Genomic DNA, 13,280 nt, shown 5'->3' on the forward strand with positions numbered 1-13,280 from the left:
TACCAGCAAATGTTTATTTATTTATGTATTCTACGCCCATACGGGACAAACATTTGATTTAAATAATAGTTTAATGCAACAGTAAATAAAACATACACGTACAGAAATAAATAACACTTTTTATCGGTAGGTACACACACAAAAAATGCATCGATCCGGTTCATGATTGTTGATTTTTTGTTAGCTGCGCGCTCGGCCATAGATAAACAATTGTGGGCGCGGATTTGTATTGGATTTATAAGCCCGTAATTTTTCGATCATTCCATCTGGTTCGCTAGCTCAATAGGTAAGAGCGCCAGACTCGAAATTCAGACTGGAGGTTGAGGGTTCGAATCCCTCGCGAGCCATTTAATAATTTTTTTAAACTCTAATAATAATATATTTTTTAATTTACTTTAAAAAGTACAGGTGGTTTGCAGAAAAAGTGGAATCATATTATTATTTTGTATTTAGGTCCCTACATATCTTACAGATTATAATACAATGGAGTTATTATTGGTATCACAACCAGAGTTGACCCGCTAACACAGATGCATTGCTTGCGTACATCATGTTTCAATCTTGTTATTTGACTTCATAAAAAAAATCCAGCGAACATAAAAAATAAGATTTTTAAAACTTATGTTAAAACTTCTAATTTCGGTTGTGCCTCTGTGTGTATCTCCGGTTCAATGACCTCTAGACCTTTGCGAAGCGAAAACATTGTTTCCACTTTTTTACCTCCTAATTAGTTCAATTTGAGTTCTTCAACGCTCCAAGGTAAGAGACCTGAATCTACCGAAACGGTCCCCGCACACTGCTACGCGGATAATAATTGTGGAACACGTTTCAACAGGACATTAGAATGCAATAGCGTCTCACAGATCTGGGTTAGTATCTAATAAAATTCACTCACTGAAAAACTTTTTGTATTTGAATTCAATCAACGTCCTACGTAATTTGTCCCTTCTAGTTAAAAAAAACATAAGAATTAGTAAACAAGCTGTTTCTCAGTGACGTTTGGCAAGCACATCACTGCTAGAAGTGAACACCTACACACACATGCAACAATACACATATCTTAAGTTTGTGTTGTTTGGGTCAGCCCTAATTGCGCGACCTGTAACTGGTAATCGTATAAAAAGGTATTATAATACTTAACAATAATAATAAATCCAATTCAGAAAAAAGATAGAGATACATAAATAAAATATCTCTCGTAGTTCATAATAATATTCCCTAATGTACAATAATTTCAGCCTCCCGTCCTGCCCTACTTCTTTATATTCCTTTCTATGTTACAATATGTACTTAATATTATGGCTTACTATATTCCGGTATATTACCTGCTGCGAGTGTGGAGTCATATAGAGGTAATGTGTGATTTATAATATTACCTTTCCTGTGGTGCGGGATTGTGGAATTTCGCGGGATGCAGCGCTACGATGAAAGTAACTACTTACGGCTCAAACAAATTGTACCTCGAGTAGTTAAAAGTTTTGGCGCCTTTTTGAAATATGTAATAAAAAATATGCCATTGCAATTACCAAGTAAAATAAAAAGGCATATTAAAAATATATATACTGACTCGAAAAAGGTTTTAATCCAGAGTTTTGTCTCTTTATCAACAAATTTATTAATTAATTACTTGGAAAATTTGTATAGCGCCGCTTTTGTTAGATATCACCTCAGGAGCGCTTTACAGTTGATGCAGGTATTACAAAAAATATAAATATTACAAAAATAAAGTGAAGTTAAGTTAAGTAAAATGAATAACAGGAACAGGTGACACGAAGTTAGAAGATGGAGACTCTGCAGCAAAAATCCTAGGAGGTGAAGAAACTGGACCAACTGCTGCAGCGAGAGAGTCCACCGCGTCCACCAACAGTGCCAGCACGAGGTTCGTCATCCGTCCAGGTATGTGTCTGCTGCTAATAAAGCGTTGACACAATATCCTCGCATATATAACAGACCTTGGCAGCACCGCTGTGACGTTCGACGAAGATAGAAGATGGAGACTAAGCAGCAAGAATCCTAGGTGGTGAAGGAACTGGACCAACTGCTGCAGCGAGAGAGTCCACCGCGTCCACCAACAGTGCCAGCACGAGGTTCGTCATCCGTCCAGGTATGTGTCTGCTGCTAATAAAGCGTTGACACAATATCCTCGCATATATAACAGACCTTGGCAGCACCGCTGTGACGTTCAACGAAGATAGAAGATGGAGACTAAGCAGCAAGAATCCTAGGTGGTGAAGAAACTGGACCAGCTGCTGCAGCGAGAGAGTCCACCGCGTCGTACTCAAATATAAAATATGGTCGTGTTTAGCGACCTGATATGTTTGTTTTCTCCAACTAAATCTCTTACCCACTCCTTCAAGCCTCACATACTTCAGTAAATTGGCAATGCCATATGCCATAGCCGAGCTGGCTCTGGATAGCTAAGAACATTTGGGACTCTTGTGCGGTATTCAGAGCCTGCCCTGAGCCACGCGGGGTCTGGCTCTAGCAAAAACCTTATAGGAGCTGTATTAGATGTTAGGTATTATCAGCGCCTTGGCTCCTTGGCTCCTTGGCTTCATGGCACCTTGGCAAGTCGTATCTGGTGAATTTAGGAGGCTGGTACGGGTACCGCCGTTCCGGGAACCATTTATTGGATAACCAACACCTCTGACAGTGGTTCTCCGTCTGCCCACCTACTAGTACCAAGACTAGTTTTTTTGGTAAACTAACGTTTAAGACAAGATCTTGTCTTAAACATTAGTTTACCAAAAAGAAAATAATAATTAATATTTGACTAGTTCTAGTATCTTCACGAAAAATGTAGACAATTTGTCTCGACGCCATCTAGTGAGAGAGTTAGCACTTACAATGCCTTTCTCATATAAAATAAAGTTGGTTGTTTCAGGTGAAAAAATGTAACAAGCAGTAATTGTTGAATGAAACACTAGTACATATTGAATTATTTCGCGGATAAGAGATAAGCCGCCATAGCTCAGTGGTCAGAGCTGTCGACCGGAAATCGAAAGGACACGGGTTCAAGTCCCGTTGGCGTCATGTATCTTTTATCAGGAGATTTTTCAATGTGGATGAGTGTTTCAGGCTAATAATTATTGCTTATAAAATAATTAGTAACAACACCAGGTACCAAAGCAGGAATAAATTCAGTAATGAACCGACTGCACAGTGCAGGGAATAAATATCACATGAACATCAACGGTACTGAATGTCTATCAGCCTATAAAACATTGTTATTAAATCTGTATGTCTATCTTGATAACTTTGTAATGTTTATAAATTTTCAATGTATCTAAATTTATAGGAATGTGCATCCTATAGTTTAGTCTGTTTGTTGCTTTAAATTAATATTTCTGTACTTGGTACATATTTTAATTGTTATATCTCTTTTCCTCTTTGATTATATCAAATGTATTTTTAATTGTATCATATATATATTCTCACTATGGAAGCCCGCCTCACAGCATCCTCCAGCATTGACGCACACTGGAGAAAAATAGTAGCGCCTAATATAGTCTCGGCTCCCTAAAGGCTTCAACTTTCTATTATTCTATTTATTTTATCATTTTATTCTATTTTATTTTCAATTTATTCTGTTTTCTTTTTTTTGTTTTTCTGTTCTATCTTTTTGTTTATGATTATATATTTTTTTGTATCTCTATATGGAATGTGTGGGACTGCACTAACCTCCCCACATACCGGAATAAACACTTTTATTATTTATTTTTCGGAATAACTTTATTGAGTAAACCCTCAAATTGTAATATTTAAATATTGAAGACAATATTAGTGATTTCTAAACGAAAATCTGAAACAGAAAAATCAGAAAAGGAAACGGTCACATCTGGGACTCGAACCCAGGACCCTTGTCTTTCCGGGACAGTGCTCTACCAACTGAGCTAATGGGACCCTATTCCCCTCGGACACTTTTAACTGTATCATACTTCGAATAAGAACTACTAACATTGTCCTCATTTTTTCACCGCACATTTTTATTGGACACTATCTTTATTTATGATCGCAAGATTCAACCCGAACTAAATGCAATCCAGACAGCGTCTTTTTAGATAAACCTATCTTATTTTTTATTTTTAATGTGCGACATCTGTTGACTTTTTCTGCAAGTCTAGAATGAATATTTATTTTTCGGAATAACTATTATATATTATTTGTAAAAGCCCTAATTGGGCGTGTACAAATAAATAAATAAATAAAAACTGCATAGTAGGCCTGATCGTGAGGGATTGAGAGAGACCCTCTGACCTCTCCAACAGGACTCTCAGAACATCAATTTGCACCGCAGTGGGAGGGATGGATTCATACATCCGTCACTCCTGGACATACTGACCCTCATATTCCTACCCAATCCTCATACATTATGCCTTCCCAGAACTTCTTCCCCTCCTTTCCTAAAAAGACCCTCCACACAGCATCCCCAAAGACGACAAAAACCATTAAAAAATTAATATATCAACGTACTAAATATACAAAATATCATAATTTCAGAAGTTCCTATTCCGATCAAAAATGCTTCACTGCAAAAGTAAGTGACATCTCCTCTGCGATGTTTTCAATTTGTGGTTTCGTAAAAGAAGCACCCGGAATATAATAATGTGAAATTTGTTATAAAATGTAAGAATTTGGACTCTTTTGTGGCTTGTACCGGAATAACACGTAACTAGGTGGCAGAATTTTTCTTTTGTGTTTATTTTAAAAGAATAATTATTTGCGAATTTTAGTTTTCTGTTTCTCAGGTTGACAATGTCTAGTATTAAAATTCTTATTTTTTAAATTAATTTATTGGGTAGTTACTACGAAGATATAACATTTTTGTTTTTATCTGGCTTAGCGATCCGTTTTTCTACTCACCCTCCTGAAACAACAGTGATCTAATTTAAAAAAAATCATTAGCTCAGGGACGGTTTAAAATGGCTTTGGCCATGTTTGGTGACCATATCTGAATAGCCAGGTACTTCCCCACCTTCCTCTCCCACATCTACCTCCCCTCCACACTACCTTCAGCCCCAGAAGCTTGAGAGCAGTAGAAACACTTGAGCAGTTTCACAAAAAAATCAAGAAAAAATTCAAATTCTACCAAGTACCTGCAATAATTAATGTCAACCAAGTTAAGGTGTTTACACAATGACAATAACTTTCATGTTACCCTTGTATCAAACGATTATATTATATAAAACGAGTAATTTTTACCTTCAAGTTGCCTGCAACGGGCAAAACGCTAGTATTATACAAAATCTTCCTCGAAATACACCTCCTGTGGAACGTGACATGAAACATTCCGGTAATTATTGAACCGAGTCAATGTAAGAATGTAGTGATATCATTTTGTTGGCGTTTTTACGGTTCGGAACTTTGCTAACTTCACTTGGGCAGCGGGTTCCGTAGGTTATAAGTGTATGGAATCGGAATAATTATTGTTCCGTAAGTTTGTTATAAGTTCTAGGTTACCTACCGGTCGACATACTTATCTACGCAGTCGGTGGCGGCGCTGTTGTAGATAATGTGAGCGTAAGACAATCTATGAATATAAACTAAGATTTTGGGTAACACTTAATATTTTATAAAAAACTTTAGAAATCATAAAACATGGACGTTTCCATATAACTTTGGCTTTGAGGGATTTTTTGTTTATACTAGTTTTTTGTATTTATGTGTATTTTGTATTTATGTGTTTTTTGTTTTTATGTATTTTTTGTATTTTATTTAATTACCCTGAGGGGGTATTTCACCATCCTTTTGATAGCTTTTTCATAAGATAACGAAAATTTTAGATTTATTTATTTACTTGCTGTACCCCGTCACGCGTTGCTGTATCTCAGTCTGTCTGTGCAGATAGAGAAACAAGAGCGCGTATTACTAATATATCCAACAGATGGCGCTGTTAAAAAAAGTTTTTTCCAAGAGATGATGCTGTTTTTAAAAAAATGTCACAGTTAACATTTATATAATACAGGTATATAAAAACACAAGCGTATTCGAATGCAACGTTTTGTCAAAATGTCAAAGCAATCTGTGAAGAACTTTCGATGATTTGAGATATTGAACAAACTAACAATTGCTATTTTATTTCAGGGTTTTCCAATAAGAGGTGTTATTTTAAATAGCCCGCTATTTCGGTAGATGTTACTTTTGAAGCTGTCATTTTTTTGACATTTGACAAGTAGAAACTACGCCATTAATAAAAATGAAACGATACACGCTTCAACAACGCATTGAAATTATTAAAATTCACTTGAGTGAATCAAATGCAAAGCATCTTGAGTGATGATGCCCATTTCCACCTTGGTGGCTTCATCAACAAGCAAAATTGTCGCATCTGGGGCTCGGAAAACCCAAGAGTTATTGTTGAAAAGCCTCTCTATCCTCAACGTGTGACTGTTTGGTGCAGTTGATGGTCCGGCGGAGTCATTGCACCTTACTTTTTTGAAAATGAGACTGGAGCAACAGTTACGGTGAATGGATTGCGCTATCGAGATATGATTAATGATTTTTTATGGCCGGAATTGGATGGTATTGATTTGGACAACGTTTACTTTAAAAAAGATGGCTCTACGTGCCGCACAAGCAACGAAACCATTGATCTTTTACGATTGAATATCAAAATAACACCTCTTATTGGAAAACCTTGTATAAATATATAGAAGATAGAAACTACAATTTATTTTTTAATAACTGTTTTCTCACGGATTTTGACGGATCTTGACATTCGTCAAGAGAATGATCAAATACTCCATGTATTTTTATTAACCTTTTTAAATTTAACAAAAAAATTCAATAAAAAATGTCGCGTGTTAGTTCTTCTTTTGAAAGCTAATTATTATTGTTCGAATTATTCTTACAAGTTATAGGTTATCTGACAGTCAATTATTTTTAGTGTAGTACAGATCGATACACATATTAATTAATATTATCTTATTTCTCTATGAAGTTAGTGGGGGCGCTAAAAATGTAAGCATTGAAAAAGGTTCGTTTGTTAGTTTCTTTTTTGGCCGCCAGTTAGGAAAAGTAGTACAATAAAATTATCAGACTTATTAAATAACATGTTTTTTTGTTGTTGTTGATAAAACTGATTTATTCTACCTGAATTTTTTTGTTGTCAAATCTAAATAAATTGATACATATGTCAAATAAGTGATTTTATATTTGTGTTTTTTAGTAATAGATTCCTTTAACCAATAAGATTTGAATCTTAAAACATCAATAAACCTTGAAAAGTATTTATTTACGTTTCGTACATGTCTGTTTTGCAAGATAATCTTGGAATAGTCATGTTTTGCAACTGTATTGGAATAAGCTGATTTGAAAAGTCATACAACTATGAACCTTAGAAGTTCATACAACAAAACCGACAGCAGCTTTCTTGCAAATCAATTCTGTCACGTGACCAAAATCTCTGTTTCTATTGGCTGAAAAATAATAAGCTAGTTTCGATAGTAACATTGGATTGAATAAGAGTTTGCAAGAAACAGTAATTTTTGAAGCTATTTTTCTATGGGAAAATAGCTTTTGCAACATTGTGGTGCTAAAATATTGTGTAGAAATACATTTCGTAAAACATTGCATTCACTGGTCAAATATGATAAAAATTGGATTAAGTTTTGTAGATGACACTGTGTAGCGTATTTTAAAATGTATGAAGCTTAAATATAAAGTACGCAATTTGCGATCGAAATCAATTAAACGTGATAGACAGGGCATTCTATTCTCGTGGTTGGCCTATTTCAGCATATCGCTGGCCATACATTCCCATCGGTAGTATATGGCGAGCGATATGCTGAAATAAGCCAAGCCATGATGCGTATAGCGGAGTGTCTCCACCCTACATTAGTAATAATAATAATAATAATATTATTTGGCTAATTTATATAGCGCCGTATTCGTGGTAAATCACCTCAAGGGCGCTGTACAAATATATTACTTAAATAATTAATACTAGAACTATTGATTTAAAACTAGTGACTTACATCTAAGACTTATAACTACTGTCTTACGACTAAGGCTTATAACTACTATCTTAATGACATATATACTTACATATATAGAAGCTTACAACTAACATGAACATTAAAAATTTAATTTTACTAGCGCCAGAAGGAATGACACGACTATAAATTTCACGACGCCAGAGTTCACCGTGGTTTAGTGGTTATTTTCAAATGAGCATACAATACATAAGGTTTGCTTGGAAAAATATTTTGCTTATGTTTACCTGTATCTATCATTGCATTTTTTTCAAGTATGTGTATTATTTTTCTCCTTTTCGCAATAACATTGTTCAGCATTATAAATCATAAATTTGTAATTTCAATTCAAATATTTCAAGAAATATACAACCATAACTAAGCAAAAATACTGGTGGATGTATTTTATTTAAAAGGGTACAAAAGTCTCCCCTGAAAGTGTAATTTATGAACACCCTGTACGGCCGGAAACACGTGCGGGGGTGTTGCGGGATGTCACTGCTAGGTGGCGGTAATGTAGCATGAATTCACATGGTCAACCAAATAGGCGAAACTCCCAATTATTTAAAAGGTTTGAATCTCTGGTAGTTGAAATGAAGTTAGTACTTGAAGTTGTAAGGGACTTTTTGATAAATTAGTTAAATTTATCTGCGACTTTTTTACAGTTAGGGATAATAAGGGTGAATAGGTGTAAATTATAAGCACGTATGCTTGTATTATATTGGTTAGTGCAATGTGGTCAGTATGGGCATTATTGTGGTTTGCATTCATCCAGGGTCATTAAATTTAGATAACAATTTTGTGTTTATTTATTTGAAGTTATGACAAAATTTGAGTCTGCCTAACTGATAATCTTCAGATCTGTTTTTCAAAAATTTTAAAAATTCAAAAAAAAAATCTTTATTAACAATTTAAAAATTAAAAAAAAAAACTATTTTTTTAACTAACCTCACACAGGAGACCCTGAGCAAAATAATTTTCCTCCAGGGTCTGTCATCTTTGGATATGCTATGTGGAGGGTTTTTTTAAGGCAAGGAACGAGAGGAATTTCTGGAGAGAAAAAAAATTATGAGGGATGGTTAGGAATCTAGGGATGAGTGTATTCTAGAGTGATGGACGTATGATCTATCCTTTCCGCTGCAGCGCAAGGCGATGGTTCAAGAGAGATCAGTCGGAGAGGTGAAAGGGTCACCCGATGAACCCAGGCACCACTGCTAAGTTACCAAACGTAGCGAACCACTTGGGGTGACCTATGGCAGAGAACCCGCCTCCCAAATTGTAGGTTTTGCTTAAGAGTTCCAACTGAAAAGATAAACTAAAATCGGATATGTTTATTCGAGAAACTATCTAGGTTACAAACCAATTTTATTAGAAACTTTTTTTCCATTCAAATGTAGATGCCAAAAATTAGGAAAAAAATAGTTGCAAGGTAATACAGTTAATTCTGAATTTGAAATGTGAGATCGACAAATATGATGTTTAATAAATAGGTCCCAATGGTCAAGTTGGTTAAGACGCCTGTCCCGGTAAAATAAGAGATCCTCGGTTCGACTCCTAGTTGTGGCCATTATATTTTTTTTATTTTTTTCTTGTCCTGTTTTAATTAATTAATACAAAAAGTGAGGAAACAAAACACATTTAAGAAACGATATTAAAAGATGCATTAATAAAGAACAAAAATAAATATATCGTAAAAAATCAAATGTACGTAATACACAATACCATTCCATTACAATAATCCACATTTATTATGTTGTAGGACCTTACCTTTTACCGTTACTTATCAATTATTTTATTGCATTTAATTTTTTTAAGGTATTTCATTAAATTGTTAATGGGGATCTCAGCACAAGCACTCAGCGAGTCCCACATTATCAAATAATGTTTTTAAAATTTTTCCTATAATGTTATTGAATCCGTAATAAAAAATCCAACATAGGAACCACTAAAGTGTAACGTTGAATATTAAACTTTATTTTTGTTAAAATTTATTCATTTCTTCCTCTATGATATTACAACGTATAAACGGGGTATAAAGAATCTATTATGCTGGTGACGCCATAAACGCCCGACCAATGGGAGAGGAAAAGGGCCCACCGGAAGGAAGTGAACAGGACTGTAGGAACCGTGGTAGGGACAGGGACTTTGGTAGGGTCCGTGGTAGGGACAGACAAAGGGTCTGCAATCAGTTTCACAAGATGTAATACGTAAGCGAAAATTTAAATTTTCGCTTTCGCATGCGTTCAAAATACATTGTGCAGAAAAAAAAAACCAGAATAATTTTTCGTAAAAGGTGTACAGAGGTATAGGTCTTTGCATTGCAGTGGCATATACTAAAAATTATCCTCGTGACAGCATGCAAACTTGCTGATAAAATATTAGTCATTCAGAATATATCGAAAACACGACGCAATGCTACAATATAAGTATGTCACTATCAATATCAGTATTTGTATGAACACGTGTTCCACCATCCTAACAAATATCCTTTTTTGACTGATACTTTCAACTCATTCGTTATAGGTATGGAGTCCCATTTTTTACTGGAAAACGAATAATTTGACTAGATTTGTAGTAAATTCTCCGTGTAGGTACCTACAAATTTATGTTAGGTGTGCTAAAAGTTGTCTGTGACCGGAGCCAGTGGCACTATTGTGGTATGATGCGAGGCTCAATGTAGTGGGAAGAGAAGGAGATGGGAAAGAGGGAGATAGGGAAGTAAAAGTGATAAATATATAAAAAAATACCGGTAACGTAATTTTTTACTAAAACTAGAGATACATGCAGGAACTGGGGGAATCTACATTACACAAAAAACCCAAGAAAATATTTTTTCATTTTGAACATTTAATTTTTTTAATTGTTTTTCTATTTTTCTCGAAAACGTTAGGGTTAATAAACTGTTGGAGTCGGGTCTCCGCCTAATCGACAATACAGTAAGCAGCCTATAGTTACCCCTTAGCGACTGATTTTTATTCCAAATTCGGACTCAATTTACTCAAAAATGATGTAAATTTACAAGTTTCAACAGTAGATTCACCAGTTTCCTGCTTGTACTGCTAGTTTTCGGTCACCCTGTATAGGGCCCTACGTACGGATTTTCTTTAGTATTGAGAGCGATTAAGTGCGGATTAGTTTTACTGCAGTACATAATAATTAATAATTAACGCGCCAGGATAGAGAAAAGGAATGTAATTATTTACATGTAGAAAAAATGACTGCGTATGATTAAACAAAGTACTTGTTAATCATACGCAGAATGTTAAGTTGTTAAAATGTGATTGCATGCCCATTTCCCAGTAAAATATTAGTCATTCAAAATATATTTGAACACGTGTTCTTGCAGGTCGCGTTGTCCTAATAAATATAATGGACGAAATGCGAAAACATTATATTTTGTGTGTATAAATACGTGTTGCGATTTCTTCATAACATATTCGTGCTTTACTGATAGTTTGTTATGAAATCTGCCAATTCATTCTGTAAAGAACTGCAGTCCCGTTTTTAACAGGAAAACGAATAATTAAATCCAGATTTCAAATAAATTAGTAATATTTTATTTCAGTAAGTTATCTCCGTGTAGTATTTTATCAAGGTAAGGGAATACTACTAGGTACCTTAATCAACATAAGCGGAAAATGTTGCTTGTGCAATGATGGTGGACTTAGATAGGGATGTGGATAAACGACGCGTTGGACCGCTCGATAAATTAATACCTGATGCCTTAATCTCTTCTGATACTACAGGGTTTTCCAATAAGAGGTGTTATTTTGATATTCAATCCTAAAAGATCAATGGTTTCGTTGCTTGTGTGGCACATAGAGCCATCTTTTTGAAAGTAAACGTTGTCCAAATAAATACCATCCAATTCCAACCATAAAAAATCATTAATCATCTCTCGATAGCGCAATCCATTCACGGTAACTGCTGCTCCAGCCTCATTTTCGAAAAAGTAAGGTCCAATGACTCCGCCGTACCATAAACTGCACAAACAGTCACATGTTGAGGATAGAGAGGCTTTTCAACAATAACTCTTGGATTTTCCGAGCCCCAAATGCGACAATTTTGCTTGTTGACGAAGCCACCGATGTGGAAATGGGCCTCATCACTCAAGATGATTTGCATTTGATTCACTCAAGTGAAATTTAAAAATATCAATGCGTTGTTGAAGCATGTATGGTTCCATTTTTATTAATGGCGTTGTTTCTAATTGTCAAAATGATAGCTTCAAAAGTAACATCTACCGAAATAGCGGGCTATTTAAAATAACACCTCTTATTGGAAAACCCTATATTTTATTTATGTTCATAAGTAGCATGACTTCATAAAATAAAAATTTCTTTTCTTCTTTATTTAAAAAGATATCATTGCATTATTCAATTTAATGTAGGCGGATAAACCCTCGGTTAAAAGGTGCATTATTTCTAATGGGTCTTTGTCAAATTTACGAAACGCAAAAAAATAAGGACCACTTTTTTTACTCACATGTCGGAGTTTTAATTTCGGACAAAGAGAAAAACCTTTAACAAAGTGAATTTTAAACATATTTTTTCATTTTCCCTCCCTCGGCGCAGCCCTAGCTAGTCAGGGCTGCCCTCTGCGCATGTTTTTCCTTGTCATTTACACGAGCTTTGTTCTCGGCAAGATATTTATGTGCGCATATGTTTGTGGCGCTCTTCATTAATTTACGTTTTGTCTAATAATTTATTGCTCATTGAGAGCGGGTGGAAAAAAAACTCCTAACGAAACTGGCTGAGAAGTCTATTAAATAATTATAGAACTTTCATATAAAATGCAGCCATTTCCAATCAACTGGGAAAGGAAAATAACAATATTTATAAAAGCCGAAATCGAAGAATTTTATCAATACTGGCGACATTGGACTGCACTAGATAAATATTATAGAGCATCTAGTTTTGTGCAAAATGGGTGAAAAATTAGAATTGCTGATTTACTTAAAATGTTTTATTCAAATTATTCGTAATCCAGTTCAAGACGGGATTGCAGGCTGCCTCCCGATAAACTTAGTACATTCCTAATAAATCAGAACACGTGTTCATGCATTTGCATTTGCCTTGAAAATATATAATAACGAAATGTGATAATATTATGAGATCGTGATAAAACATTTCTCTTTTAGTAAGAGTTTAATAGGAAACCTATCAATTCACTCGTTAAGAGCCTGCAATCCCGTTTTAAACAGGATTAAGAACAATTTGAAGAGATTCTTAATAAATTAGCAATACTCATTTTTCTCTGTGTACGAAACAACGTGCGTAGAATTAGTCGTTTTAACAGAGTATGTGC

General features: G+C 34.9%; 1 non-coding gene across 1 annotated transcript; it reads left to right on the forward strand.

Moving 5' to 3' along the window:
- Positions 1-268: 268 nt before the first annotated feature.
- Positions 269-347, forward strand: TRNAS-CGA (transfer RNA serine (anticodon CGA)). Its single transcript has one exon. It is a non-coding gene; the product is annotated as a tRNA-Ser (tRNA).
- Positions 348-13,280: the final 12,933 nt, after the last annotated feature.

This window comes from Hesperophylax consimilis, chromosome 18, assembly GCF_061612785.1.
Source record: "Hesperophylax consimilis isolate HC1 chromosome 18, BYU_Hcon_1.0, whole genome shotgun sequence".
Taxonomy (NCBI): domain Eukaryota; kingdom Metazoa; phylum Arthropoda; class Insecta; order Trichoptera; family Limnephilidae; genus Hesperophylax; species Hesperophylax consimilis.